This window comes from Phalangium opilio, unplaced genomic scaffold (assembly GCF_054372755.1).
Source record: "Phalangium opilio isolate 3A_F unplaced genomic scaffold, DU_Popi_V2 ptg000021l_1, whole genome shotgun sequence".
Lineage (NCBI taxonomy): Eukaryota > Metazoa > Arthropoda > Arachnida > Opiliones > Phalangiidae > Phalangium > Phalangium opilio.
In genome coordinates, this window is record NW_028324153.1 from 3,277,077 (window position 1) to 3,291,720 (window position 14,644).

At 44.4% G+C, this 14,644-nt stretch overlaps 7 non-coding genes across 7 annotated transcripts; all 7 read left to right on the forward strand.

Moving 5' to 3' along the window:
• Positions 1 to 4,048: 4,048 nt before the first annotated feature.
• TRNAL-CAA (transfer RNA leucine (anticodon CAA)) lies at positions 4,049 to 4,170 on the forward strand. The gene is made up of 2 exons: positions 4,049 to 4,086; positions 4,125 to 4,170. It is a non-coding gene; the product is annotated as a tRNA-Leu (tRNA).
• A 1,944-nt stretch (positions 4,171 to 6,114) lies between these two features.
• Positions 6,115 to 6,236, forward strand: TRNAF-AAA (transfer RNA phenylalanine (anticodon AAA)). The gene is made up of 2 exons: positions 6,115 to 6,152; positions 6,191 to 6,236. It is a non-coding gene; the product is annotated as a tRNA-Phe (tRNA).
• Positions 6,237 to 7,055: 819 nt separating this feature from the next.
• Positions 7,056 to 7,177, forward strand: TRNAL-CAA (transfer RNA leucine (anticodon CAA)). Its single transcript has 2 exons — positions 7,056 to 7,093; positions 7,132 to 7,177. It is a non-coding gene; the product is annotated as a tRNA-Leu (tRNA).
• A 2,321-nt stretch (positions 7,178 to 9,498) lies between these two features.
• On the forward strand, positions 9,499 to 9,620 carry TRNAL-CAA (transfer RNA leucine (anticodon CAA)). The gene is made up of 2 exons: positions 9,499 to 9,536; positions 9,575 to 9,620. It is a non-coding gene; the product is annotated as a tRNA-Leu (tRNA).
• Positions 9,621 to 12,694: 3,074 nt separating this feature from the next.
• Positions 12,695 to 12,816, forward strand: TRNAL-CAA (transfer RNA leucine (anticodon CAA)). The gene is made up of 2 exons: positions 12,695 to 12,732; positions 12,771 to 12,816. It is a non-coding gene; the product is annotated as a tRNA-Leu (tRNA).
• A 631-nt stretch (positions 12,817 to 13,447) lies between these two features.
• On the forward strand, positions 13,448 to 13,569 carry TRNAF-AAA (transfer RNA phenylalanine (anticodon AAA)). The gene is made up of 2 exons: positions 13,448 to 13,485; positions 13,524 to 13,569. It is a non-coding gene; the product is annotated as a tRNA-Phe (tRNA).
• An 819-nt stretch (positions 13,570 to 14,388) lies between these two features.
• TRNAL-CAA (transfer RNA leucine (anticodon CAA)) lies at positions 14,389 to 14,510 on the forward strand. The gene is made up of 2 exons: positions 14,389 to 14,426; positions 14,465 to 14,510. It is a non-coding gene; the product is annotated as a tRNA-Leu (tRNA).
• Positions 14,511 to 14,644: the final 134 nt, after the last annotated feature.

Sequence of the window (14,644 nt, forward strand, 5' to 3'; positions counted from 1 at the left end):
CCTCGTTTTAGGGCGTGGGTTCGCATCCCACTTCTGACACGATGTGTTTTATGAAAATAACTGGAAGAGATGTAATTTTAAAACGTCCAAATTACATAAAACCACGTCAGGAGGGCCGAGCGGTCTAAACGCCAGACTCAAGGGGCTTAGCTTCCTTCGTTTACGATGTGAATCTGTGTATTCTGGTCCTCGTTTGAGGGCGTGGGTTCGAATCCCACTTATGACACGATGTGTTTTATGAAAATAACTGGAAGAGATGTAATTTTAAAACGTCAAAATTACCAAAGACCACAACAGGATGGCCGAGCTGTCTAAGGCGCCAGACTCAAGGGGCTTAGCTTCCTTCGTTCACGATGTGAATCTGTGTATTCTGGTCCTCGTTTGAGGGCGTGGGTTCGTATCCCACTTCTGACACGATGTGTTTTATGAAAATAACTGGAAGAGATGTAATTTTAAAACGTCCAAATTACATAAAACCACGTCAGGAGGGCCGAGCGGTCTAAACGCCAGACTCAAGGGGCTTAGCTTCCTTCGTTTACGATGTGAATCTGTGTATTCTGGTCCTCGTTTGAGGGCGTGGGTTCGAATCCCACTTATGACACGATGTGTTTAATGAAAATAACTTGAAGAGATGTAATTTTAAAACGTCAAAATTACCAAAGACCACAACAGGATGGCCGAGCTGTCTAAGGCGACAGACTCAAGAGGCTTAGCTTCCTTCGTTCACGATGTGAATCTGTGTATTCTCGTCCTCGTTTTAGGGCGTGGGTTCGAATCCCACTTCTGACAAGATGTGTTTTTTGAAAATAACTGGAAGAGATGTAATTTTAAAACGTCCAAATTACATAAAACCACGTCAGGATGGCCGAGCGGCCTAAGGTGCCAGACTCAAGGGGCTTAGCTTCCTTCGTTCACGATGTGAATCTGTGTATTCTCGTCCTCGTTTTAGGGCGTGGGTTCGCATCCCACTTCTGACACGATGTGTTTTATGAAAATAACTGGAAGAGATGTAATTTTAAAACGTCCAAATTACATAAAACCACGTCAGGAGGGCCGAGCGGTCTAAACGCCAGACTCAAGGGGCTTAGCTTCCTTCGTTTACGATGTGAATCTGTGTATTCTGGTCCTCGTTTGAGGGCGTGGGTTCGAATCCCACTTATGACACGATGTGTTTTATGAAAATAACTGGAAGAGATGTAATTTTAAAACGTCAAAATTACCAAAGACCACAACAGGATGGCCGAGCTGTCTAAGGCGACAGACTCAAGGGGCTTAGCTTCCTTCGTTCACGATGTGAATCTGTGTATTCTCGTCCTCGTTTTAGGGCGTGGGTGTGAATCCCACTTCTGACACGATGTGTTTTTTGAAAATAACTGGAAGAGATGTAATTTTAAAACGTCCAAATTACATACAACCACTCCAGGATGGCCGAGCGGCCTAAGGTGCCAGACTCAAGGGGCTTAGCTTCCTTCGTTCACGATGTGAATCTGTGTATTCTCGTCCTCGTTTTAGGGCGTGGGTTCGCATCCCACTTCTGACACGATGTGTTTTATGAAAATAACTGGAAGAGATGTAATTTTAAAACGTCCAAATTACATAAAACCACGTCAGGAGGGCCGAGCGGTCTAAACGCCAGACTCAAGGGGCTTAGCTTCCTTCGTTTACGATGTGAATCTGTGTATTCTGGTCCTCGTTTGAGGGCGTGGGTTCGAATCCCACTTATGACACGATGTGTTTTATGAAAATAACTGGAAGAGATGTAATTTTAAAACGTCAAAATTACCAAAGACCACAACAGGATGGCCGAGCTGTCTAAGGCGCCAGACTCAAGGGGCTTAGCTTCCTTCGTTTACGATGTGAATCTGTGTATTCTGGTCCTCGTTTGAGGGCGTGGGTTCGAATCCCACTTATGACACGATGTGTTTAATGAAAATAACTTGAAGAGATGTAATTTTAAAACGTCAAAATTACCAAAGACCACAACAGGATGGCCGAGCTGTCTAAGGCGACAGACTCAAGAGGCTTAGCTTCCTTCGTTCACGATGTGAATCTGTGTATTCTCGTCCTCGTTTTAGGGCGTGGGTTCGAATCCCACTTCTGACAAGATGTGTTTTTTGAAAATAACTGGAAGAGATGTAATTTTAAAACGTCCAAATTACATAAAACCACGTCAGGATGGCCGAGCGGCCTAAGGTGCCAGACTCAAGGGGCTTAGCTTCCTTCGTTCACGATGTGAATCTGTGTATTCTCGTCCTCGTTTTAGGGCGTGGGTTCGCATCCCACTTCTGACACGATGTGTTTTATGAAAATAACTGGAAGAGATGTAATTTTAAAACGTCCAAATTACATAAAACCACGTCAGGAGGGCCGAGCGGTCTAAACGCCAGACTCAAGGGGCTTAGCTTCCTTCGTTTACGATGTGAATCTGTGTATTCTGGTCCTCGTTTGAGGGCGTGGGTTCGAATCCCACTTATGACACGATGTGTTTTATGAAAATAACTGGAAGAGATGTAATTTTAAAACGTCAAAATTACCAAAGACCACAACAGGATGGCCGAGCTGTCTAAGGCGACAGACTCAAGGGGCTTAGCTTCCTTCGTTCACGATGTGAATCTGTGTATTCTCGTCCTCGTTTTAGGGCGTGGGTGCGAATCCCACTTCTGACACGATGTGTTTTTTGAAAATAACTGGAAGAGATGTAATTTTAAAACGTCCAAATTACATACAACCACGTCAGGATGGCCGAGCGGCCTAAGGTGCCAGACTCAAGGGGCTTAGCTTCCTTCGTTCACGATGTGAATCTGTGTATTCTCGTCCTCGTTTTAGGGCGTGGGTTCGCATCCCACTTCTGACACGATGTGTTTTATGAAAATAACTGGAAGAGATGTAATTTTAAAACGTCCAAATTACATAAAACCACGTCAGGAGGGCCGAGCGGTCTAAACGCCAGACTCAAGGGGCTTAGCTTCCTTCGTTTACGATGTGAATCTGTGTATTCTGGTCCTCGTTTGAGGGCGTGGGTTCGAATCCCACTTATGACACGATGTGTTTTATGAAAATAACTGGAAGAGATGTAATTTTAAAACGTCAAAATTACCAAAGACCACAACAGGATGGCCGAGCTGTCTAAGGCGACAGACTCAAGGGGCTTAGCTTCCTTCGTTCACGATGTGAATCTGTGTATTCTCGTCCTCGTTTTAGGGCGTGGGTGCGAATCCCACTTCTGACACGATGTGTTTTTTGAAAATAACTGGAAGAGATGTAATTTTAAAACGTCCAAATTACATACAACCACGTCAGGATGGCCGAGCGGCCTAAGGTGCCAGACTCAAGGGGCTTAGCTTCCTTCGTTCACGATGTGAATCTGTGTATTCTCGTCCTCGTTTTAGGGCGTGGGTTCGAATCCCACTTCTGACACGATGTGTTTTTTGAAAATAACTGGAAGAGATGTAATTTTAAAACGTCCAAATTACATAAAACTACGTCAGGATGAACGAGCGGTCTAAGGCGCCAGACTCAAGGGGCTTAGCTTCCTTCGTTCACGATGTGAATCTGTGTATTCTGGTCCTCATTTGAGGGCGTGGGTTCGAATCCCACTTCTGACACGATGTGTTTTTTGAAAATAACTGGAAGAGATGTAATTTTAAAACGTCCAAATTACATAAAACCACGTCAGGATGGCCGAGCGGTCTAAGGCGCCAGACTCAAGGGGCTTAGCTTCCTTCGTTCACGATGTGAATCTGTGTATTCTGGTCCTCTTTTGAGGACGTGGGTTCGTATCGCACTTCTGACACGATGTGTTTTATGAAAATAACTGTAAGAGATGTAATTTTAAAACGTCCAAATTACATAAAACTACAACAGGATGGCCGAGCGGTCTTAGGCGACAGACTCAAGTGTTCTTAGTTTCATTGGTTGACGATGTGAATCGCTGTATTCTGGTCCTCGTTTGAGGGCGTGGGTTCGAATCCCACTTATGACACGATGTGTTTTATGAAAATAACTGGAAGAGATGTAATTTTGAAACGTCCAAATTACATAAAACCACGTCAGTATGGCCGAGCGGTCTAAGGCGCCAGACTCAAGGGGCTTAGCTTCCTTCGTTCACGATGTGAATCTGTGTATTCTGGTCCTCGTTTGAGGGCGTGGGTTCGAATCCCACTTCTGACACGATGTGTTTTTCGAATATAACTGGAAGAGATGTAATTTTAAAACGTCCAAATTACATAAAACCACGTCAGGATGGCCGAGCGGTCTAAGGCGCCAGACTCAAGGGGCTTAGCTTCCTTCGTTCACGATGTGAATCTGTTTATTCTGGTCCTCGTTTGAGGGTGTGGGTTCGTATCCCACTTCTGACACGATGTGTTTTATGAAAATAACTGGAAGAGATGTAATTTTAAAACGTCCAAATTACTTAAAACCACGTCAGGAGGGCCGAGCGATCTAAACGCCAGACTCAAGGGGCTTAACTTCCTTCGTTTACGATGTAAATCTGTGTATTCTGGTCCTCGTTTGAGGGCGTGGGTTCGAATCCCACTTATGACACGATGTGTTTTATGAAAATAACTGGAAGAGATGTAATTTTAAAACGTCAAAATTACCAAAGACCACAACAGGATGGCCGAGCTGTCTAAGGCGACAGACTCAAGGGGCTTAGCTTCCTTCGTTCACGATGTGAATCTGTGTATTCTCGTCCTCGTTTTAGGGCGTGGGTTCGAATCCCACTTCTGACACGATGTGTTTTTTGAAAATAACTGGAAGAGATGTAATTTTAAAACGTCCAAATTACATAAAACCACAACAGGATGGCCGAGCTGTCTAAGGCGACAGACTCAAGGGGCTTAGCTTCCTTCGTTCACGATGTGAATCTGTGTATTCTCGTCCTCGTTTTAGGGTGTGGGTTCGAATCCCACTTCTGACACGATGTGTTTTTTGAAAATAACTGGAAGAGATGTAATTTTAAAACGTCCAAATTACATAAAACCACGTCAGGATGGCCGAGCGGCCTAAGGTGCCAGACTCAAGGGGCTTAGCTTCCTTCGTTCACGATGTGAATCTGTGTATTCTCGTCCTCGTTTTAGGGCGTGGGTTCGAATCCCACTTCTGACAAGATGTGTTTTTTGAAAATAACTGGAAGAGATGTAATTTTAAAACGTCCAAATTACATAAAACCACGTCAGGATGGCCGAGCGGCCTAAGGTGCCAGACTCAAGGGGCTTAGCTTCCTTCGTTCACGATGTGAATCTGTGTATTCTCGTCCTCGTTTTAGGGCGTGGGTTCGTATCCCACTTCTTACACGATGTGTTTTATGAAAATAACTGGAAGAGATGTAATTTTAAAACGTCCAAATTACATAAAACCACGTCAGGAGGGCCGAGCGGTCTAAACGCCAGACTCAAGGGGCTTAGCTTCCTTCGTTTACGATGTGAATCTGTGTATTCTCGTCCTCGTTCTAGGGCGTGGGTTCGAATCCCACTTCTGACAAGATGTGTTTTTTGAAAATAACTGGAAGAGATGTAATTTTAAAACGTCCAAATTACATAAAACCACGTCAGGAGGGCCGAGCGGTCTAAACGCCAGACTCAAGGGGCTTAGCTTCCTTCGTTTACGATGTGAATCTGTGTATTCTGGTCCTCGTTTGAGGGCGTGGGTTCGAATCCCACTTATGACACGATGTGTTTTATGAAAATAACTGTAAGAGATGTAATTTTAAAACGTCCAAATTACATAAAACTACAACAGGATGGCCGAGCGGTCTTAGGCGACAGACTCAAGTGTTCTTAGTTTCATTGGTTGACGATGTGAATCGCTGTATTCTGGTCCTCGTTTGAGGGCGTGGGTTCGAATCCCACTTATGACACGATGTGTTTTATGAAAATAACTGGAAGAGATGTAATTTTGAAACGTCCAAATTACCAAAGACCACAACAGGATGGCCGAGCTGTCTAAGGCGACAGACTCAAGGGGCTTAGCTTCCTTCGTTCACGATGTGAATCTGTGTATTCTCGTCCTCGTTTTAGGGCGTGGGTTCGAACCCCACTTCTGACACGATGTGTTTTTTGAAAATAACTGGAAGAGATGTAATTTTAAAACGTCCAAATTACATACAACCACGTCAGGATGGCCGAGCGGCCTAAGGTGCCAGACTAAAGGGGCTTAGCTTCCTTCGTTCACGATGTGAATCTGTGTATTCTGGTCCTCGTTTGAGGGCGTGGGTTCGAATCCCACTTCTGACACGATGTGTTTTTTGAAAATAACTGGAAGAGATGTAATTTTAAAACGTCCAAATTACATAAAACCACGTCAGGATGGCCGAGCGGTCTAAGGCGCCAGACTCAAGGGGCTTAGCTTCCTTCGTTCACGATGTGAATCTGTGTATTCTGGTCCTCTTTTGAGGACGTGGGTTCGTATCGCACTTCTGACACGATGTGTTTTATGAAAATAACTGTAAGAGATGTAATTTTAAAACGTCCAAATTACATAAAACTACAACAGGATGGCCGAGCGGTCTTAGGCGACAGACTCAAGTGTTCTTAGTTTCATTGGTTGACGATGTGAATCGCTGTATTCTGGTCCTCGTTTGAGGGCGTGGGTTCGAATCCCACTTATGACACGATGTGTTTTATGAAAATAACTGGAAGAGATGTAATTTTAAAACGTCAAAATTACCAAAGACCACAACAGGATGGCCGAGCTGTCTAAGGCGACAGACTCAAGGGGCTTAGCTTCCTTCGTTCACGATGTGAATCTGTGTATTCTCGTCCTCGTTTTAGGGCGTGGGTTCGAATCCCACTTCTGACACGATGTGTTTTTTGAAAATAACTGGAAGAGATGTAATTTTAAAACGTCCAAATTACATACAACCACGTCAGGATGGCCGAGCGGCCTAAGGTGCCAGACTAAAGGGGCTTAGCTTCCTTCGTTCACGATGTGAATCTGTGTATTCTCGTCCTCGTTTTAGGGCGTGGGTTCGAATCCCACTTCTGACACGATGTGTTTTTTGAAAATAACTGGAAGAGATGTAATTTTATAACGTCCAAATTACATAAAACTACGTCAGGATGGCCGAGCGGTCTAAGGCGCCAGACTCAAGGGGCTTAGCTTCCTTCGTTCACGATGTGAATCTGTGTATTCTGGTCCTCGTTTGAGGGCGTGGGTTCGAATCCCACTTCTGACACGATGTGTTTTTTGAAAATAACTGGAAGAGATGTAATTTTAAAACGTCCAAATTACATAAAACCACGTCAGGATGGCCGAGCGGCCTAAGGTGCCAGACTCAAGGGGCTTAGCTTCCTTCGTTCACGATGTGAATCTGTGTATTCTCGTCCTCGTTTTAGGGCGTGGGTTCGAATCCCACTTCTGACAAGATGTGTTTTTTGAAAATAACTGGAAGAGATGTAATTTTAAAACGTCCAAATTACATAAAACCACGTCAGGATGGCCGAGCGGCCTAAGGTGCCAGACTCAAGGGGCTTAGCTTCCTTCGTTCACGATGTGAATCTGTGTATTCTCGTCCTCGTTTTAGGGCGTGGGTTCGTATCCCACTTCTTACACGATGTGTTTTATGAAAATAACTGGAAGAGATGTAATTTTAAAACGTCCAAATTACATAAAACCACGTCAGGAGGGCCGAGCGGTCTAAACGCCAGACTCAAGGGGCTTAGCTTCCTTCGTTTACGATGTGAATCTGTGTATTCTCGTCCTCGTTTTAGGGCGTGGGTTCGAATCCCACTTCTGACAAGATGTGTTTTTTGAAAATAACTGGAAGAGATGTAATTTTAAAACGTCCAAATTACATAAAACCACGTCAGGAGGGCCGAGCGGCCTAAGGTGCCAGACTCAAGGGGCTTAGCTTCCTTCGTTCACGATGTGAATCTGTGTATTCTCGTCCTCGTTTTAGGGCGTGGGTTCGTATCCCACTTCTTACACGATGTGTTTTATGAAAATAACTGGAAGAGATGTAATTTTAAAACGTCCAAATTACATAAAACCACGTCAGGAGGGCCGAGCGGTCTAAACGCCAGACTCAAGGGGCTTAGCTTCCTTCGTTTACGATGTGAATCTGTGTATTCTGGTCCTCGTTTGAGGGCGTGGGTTCGAATCCCACTTATGACACGATGTGTTTTATGAAAATAACTGGAAGAGATGTAATTTTAAAACGTCAAAATTACCAAAGACCACAACAGGATGGCCGAGCTGTCTAAGGCGACAGACTCAAGGGGCTTAGCTTCCTTCGTTCACGATGTGAATCTGTGTATTCTCGTCCTCGTTTTAGGGCGTGGGTTCGAATCCCACTTCTGACACGATGTGTTTTTTGAAAATAACTGGAAGAGATGTAATTTTAAAACGTCCAAATTACATACAACCACGTCAGGATGGCCGAGCGGCCTAAGGTGCCAGACTAAAGGGGCTTAGCTTCCTTCGTTCACGATGTGAATCTGTGTATTCTCGTCCTCGTTTTAGGGCGTGGGTTCGAATCCCACTTCTGACACGATGTGTTTTTTGAAAATAACTGGAAGAGAGGTAATTTTATAACGTCCAAATTACATAAAACTACGTCAGGATGGCCGAGCGGTCTAAGGCGCCAGACTCAAGGGGCTTAGCTTCCTTCGTTCACGATGTGAATCTGTGTATTCTGGTCCTCGTTTGAGGGCGTGGGTTCGAATTCCACTTCTGACACGATGTGTTTTTTGAAAATAACTGGAAGAGATGTAATTTTAAATCGTCCAAATTACATAAAACCACGTCAGGATGGCCGAGCGGTCTAAGGCGCCAGACTCAAGGGGCTTAGCTTCCTTCGTTCACGATGTGAATCTGTGTATTCTGGTCCTCTTTTGAGGACGTGGGTTCGTATCGCACTTCTGACACGATGTGTTTTATGAAAATAACTGTAAGAGATGTAATTTTAAGACGTCCAAATTACATAAAACTACAACAGGATGGCCGAGCGGTCTTAGGCGACAGACTCAAGTGTTCTTAGTTTCATTGGTTGACGATGTGAATCGCTGTATTCTGGTCCTCGTTTGAGGGCGTGGGTTCGAATCCCACTTATGACACGATGTGTTTTATGAAAATAACTGGAAGAGATGTAATTTTGAAACGTCCAAATTACCAAAGACCACAACAGGATGGCCGAGCTGTCTAAGGCGACAGACTCAAGGGGCTTAGCTTCCTTCGTTCACGATGTGAATCTGTGTATTCTCGTCCTCGTTTTAGGGCGTGGGTTCGAATCCCACTTCTGACACGATGTGTTTTTTGAAAATAACTGGAAGAGATGTAATTTTAAAACGTCCAAATTACATACAACCACGTCAGGATGGCCGAGCGGCCTAAGGTGCCAGACTAAAGGGGCTTAGCTTCCTTCGTTCACGATGTGAATCTGTGTATTCTCGTCCTCGTTTTAGGGCGTGGGTTCGAATCCCACTTCTGACACGATGTGTTTTTTGAAAATAACTGGAAGAGATGTAATTTTATAACGTCCAAATTACATAAAACTACGTCAGGATGGCCGAGCGGTCTAAGGCGCCAGACTCAAGGGGCTTAGCTTCCTTCGTTCACGATGTGAATCTGTGTATTCTGGTCCTCGTTTGAGGGCGTGGGTTCGAATCCCACTTCTGACACGATGTGTTTTTTGAAAATAACTGGAAGAGATGTAATTTTAAAACGTCCAAATTACATAAAACCACGTCAGGATGGCCGAGCGGTCTAAGGCGCCAGACTCAAGGGGCTTAGCTTCCTTCGTTCACGATGTGAATCTGTGTATTCTGGTCCTCTTTTGAGGACGTGGGTTCGTATCGCACTTCTGACACGATGTGTTTTATGAAAATAACTGTAAGAGATGTAATTTTAAAACGTCCAAATTACATAAAACTACAACAGGATGGCCGAGCGGTCTTAGGCGACAGACTCAAGTGTTCTTAGTTTCATTGGTTGACGATGTGAATCGCTGTATTCTGGTCCTCGTTTGAGGGCGTGGGTTCGAATCCCACTTATGACACGATGTGTTTTATGAAAATAACTGGAAGAGATGTAATTTTGAAACGTCCAAATTACCAAAGACCACAACAGGATGGCCGAGCTGTCTAAGGCGACAGACTCAAGGGGCTTAGCTTCCTTCGTTCACGATGTGAATCTGTGTATTCTCGTCCTCGTTTTAGGGCGTGGGTTCGAATCCCACTTCTGACACGATGTGTTTTTTGAAAATAACTGGAAGAGATGTAATTTTAAAACGTCCAAATTACATACAACCACGTCAGGATGGCCGAGCGGCCTAAGGTGCCAGACTAAAGGGGCTTAGCTTCCTTCGTTCACGATGTGAATCTGTGTATTCTCGTCCTCGTTTTAGGGCGTGGGTTCGAATTCCACTTCTGACACGATGTGTTTTTTGAAAATAACTGGAAGAGATGTAATTTTATAACGTCCAAATTACATAAAACTACGTCAGGATGGCCGAGCGGTCTAAGGCCCCAGACTCAAGGGGCTTAGCTTCCTTCGTTCACGATGTGAATCTGTGTATTCTCGTCCTCGTTTTAGGGCGTGGGTTCGAATCCCACTTCTGACAAGATGTGTTTTTTGAAAATAACTGGAAGAGATGTAATTTTAAAACGTCCAAATTACATAAAACCACGTCAGGATGGCCGAGCGGCCTAAGGTGCCAGACTCAAGGGGCTTAGCTTCCTTCGTTCACGATGTGAATCTGTGTATTCTCGTCCTCGTTTTAGGGCGTGGGTTCGTATCCCACTTCTTACACGATGTGTTTTATGAAAATAACTGGAAGAGATGTAATTTTAAAACGTCCAAATTACTTAAAACCACGTCAGGAGGGCCGAGCGGTCTAAACGCCAGACTCAAGGGGCTTAGCTTCCTTCGTTTACGATGTGAATCTGTGTATTCTCGTCCTCGTTTTAGGGCGTGGGTTCGAATCCCACTTCTGACAAGATGTGTTTTTTGAAAATAACTGGAAGAGATGTAATTTTAAAACGTCCAAATTACATAAAACCACGTCAGGAGGGCCGAGCGGCCTAAGGTGCCAGACTCAAGGGGCTTAGCTTCCTTCGTTCACGATGTGAATCTGTGTATTCTCGTCCTCGTTTTAGGGCGTGGGTTCGTATCCCACTTCTTACACGATGTGTTTTATGAAAATAACTGGAAGAGATGTAATTTTAAAACGTCCAAATTACATAAAACCACGTCAGGAGGGCCGAGCGGTCTAAACGCCAGACTCAAGGGGCTTAGCTTCCTTCGTTTACGATGTGAATCTGTGTATTCTGGTCCTCGTTTGAGGGCGTGGGTTCGAATCCCACTTATGACACGATGTGTTTTATGAAAATAACTGGAAGAGATGTAATTTTAAAACGTCAAAATTACCAAAGACCACAACAGGATGGCCGAGCTGTCTAAGGCGACAGACTCAAGGGGCTTAGCTTCCTTCGTTCACGATGTGAATCTGTGTATTCTCGTCCTCGTTTTAGGGCGTGGGTTCGAATCCCACTTCTGACACGATGTGTTTTTTGAAAATAACTGGAAGAGATGTAATTTTAAAACGTCCAAATTACATACAACCACGTCAGGATGGCCGAGCGGCCTAAGGTGCCAGACTAAAGGGGCTTAGCTTCCTTCGTTCACGATGTGAATCTGTGTATTCTCGTCCTCGTTTTAGGGCGTGGGTTCGAATCCCACTTCTGACACGATGTGTTTTTTGAAAATAACTGGAAGAGAGGTAATTTTATAACGTCCAAATTACATAAAACTACGTCAGGATGGCCGAGCGGTCTAAGGCGCCAGACTCAAGGGGCTTAGCTTCCTTCGTTCACGATGTGAATCTGTGTATTCTGGTCCTCGTTTGAGGGCGTGGGTTCGAATTCCACTTCTGACACGATGTGTTTTTTGAAAATAACTGGAAGAGATGTAATTTTAAATCGTCCAAATTACATAAAACCACGTCAGGATGGCCGAGCGGTCTAAGGCGCCAGACTCAAGGGGCTTAGCTTCCTTCGTTCACGATGTGAATCTGTGTATTCTGGTCCTCTTTTGAGGACGTGGGTTCGTATCGCACTTCTGACACGATGTGTTTTATGAAAATAACTGTAAGAGATGTAATTTTAAAACGTCCAAATTACATAAAACTACAACAGGATGGCCGAGCGGTCTTAGGCGACAGACTCAAGTGTTCTTAGTTTCATTGGTTGACGATGTGAATCGCTGTATTCTGGTCCTCGTTTGAGGGCGTGGGTTCGAATCCCACTTATGACACGATGTGTTTTATGAAAATAACTGGAAGAGATGTAATTTTGAAACGTCCAAATTACCAAAGACCACAACAGGATGGCCGAGCTGTCTAAGGCGACAGACTCAAGGGGCTTAGCTTCCTTCGTTCACGATGTGAATCTGTGTATTCTCGTCCTCGTTTTAGGGCGTGGGTTCGAATCCCACTTCTGACACGATGTGTTTTTTGAAAATAACTGGAAGAGATGTAATTTTAAAACGTCCAAATTACATACAACCACGTCAGGATGGCCGAGCGGCCTAAGGTGCCAGACTAAAGGGGCTTAGCTTCCTTCGTTCACGATGTGAATCTGTGTATTCTCGTCCTCGTTTTAGGGCGTGGGTTCGAATCCCACTTCTGACACGATGTGTTTTTTGAAAATAACTGGAAGAGATGTAATTTTATAACGTCCAAATTACATAAAACTACGTCAGGATGGCCGAGCGGTCTAAGGCGCCAGACTCAAGGGGCTTAGCTTCCTTCGTTCACGATGTGAATCTGTGTATTCTGGTCCTCGTTTGAGGGCGTGGGTTCGAATCCCACTTCTGACACGATGTGTTTTTTGAAAATAACTGGAAGAGATGTAATTTTAAAACGTCCAAATTACATAAAACCACGTCAGGATGGCCGAGCGGTCTAAGGCGCCAGACTCAAGGGGCTTAGCTTCCTTCGTTCACGATGTGAATCTGTGTATTCTGGTCCTCTTTTGAGGACGTGGGTTCGTATCGCACTTCTGACACGATGTGTTTTATGAAAATAACTGTAAGAGATGTAATTTTAAAACGTCCAAATTACATAAAACTACAACAGGATGGCCGAGCGGTCTTAGGCGACAGACTCAAGTGTTCTTAGTTTCATTGGTTGACGATGTGAATCGCTGTATTCTGGTCCTCGTTTGAGGGCGTGGGTTCGAATCCCACTTATGACACGATGTGTTTTATGAAAATAACTGGAAGAGATGTAATTTTGAAACGTCCAAATTACCAAAGACCACAACAGGATGGCCGAGCTGTCTAAGGCGACAGACTCAAGGGGCTTAGCTTCCTTCGTTCACGATGTGAATCTGTGTATTCTCGTCCTCGTTTTAGGGCGTGGGTTCGAATCCCACTTCTGACACGATGTGTTTTTTGAAAATAACTGGAAGAGATGTAATTTTAAAACGTCCAAATTACATACAACCACGTCAGGATGGCCGAGCGGCCTAAGGTGCCAGACTAAAGGGGCTTAGCTTCCTTCGTTCACGATGTGAATCTGTGTATTCTGGTCCTCGTTTGAGGGCGTGGGTTCGAATCCCACTTCTGACACGATGTGTTTTTTGAAAATAACTGGAAGAGATGTAATTTTAAAACGTCCAAATTACATAAAACCACGTCAGGATGGCCGAGCGGTCTAAGGCGCCAGACTCAAGGGGCTTAGCTTCCTTCGTTCACGATGTGAATCTGTGTATTCTGGTCCTCTTTTGAGGACGTGGGTTCGTATCGCACTTCTGACACGATGTGTTTTATGAAAATAACTGTAAGAGATGTAATTTTAAAACGTCCAAATTACATAAAACTACAACAGGATGGCCGAGCGGTCTTAGGCGACAGACTCAAGTGTTCTTAGTTTCATTGGTTGACGATGTGAATCGCTGTATTCTGGTCCTCGTTTGAGGGCGTGGGTTCGAATCCCACTTATGACACGATGTGTTTTATGAAAATAACTGGAAGAGATGTAATTTTAAAACGTCAAAATTACCAAAGACCACAACAGGATGGCCGAGCTGTCTAAGGCGACAGACTCAAGGGGCTTAGCTTCCTTCGTTCACGATGTGAATCTGTGTATTCTCGTCCTCGTTTTAGGGCGTGGGTTCGAATCCCACTTCTGACACGATGTGTTTTTTGAAAATAACTGGAAGAGATGTAATTTTAAAACGTCCAAATTACATACAACCACGTCAGGATGGCCGAGCGGCCTAAGGTGCCAGACTAAAGGGGCTTAGCTTCCTTCGTTCACGATGTGAATCTGTGTATTCTCGTCCTCGTTTTAGGGCGTGGGTTCGAATCCCACTTCTGACACGATGTGTTTTTTGAAAATAACTGGAAGAGATGTAATTTTATAACGTCCAAATTACATAAAACTACGTCAGGATGGCCGAGCGGTCTAAGGCGCCAGACTCAAGGGGCTTAGCTTCCTTCGTTCACGATGTGAATCTGTGTATTCTGGTCCTCGTTTGAGGGCGTGGGTTCGAATCCCACTTCTGACACGATGTGTTTTTTGAAAATAACTGGAAGAGATGTAATTTTAAAACGTCCAAATTACATAAAACCACGTCAGGATGGCCGAGCGGTCTAAGGCGCCAGACTCAAGGGGCTTAGCTTCCTTCGTTCACGATGTGAA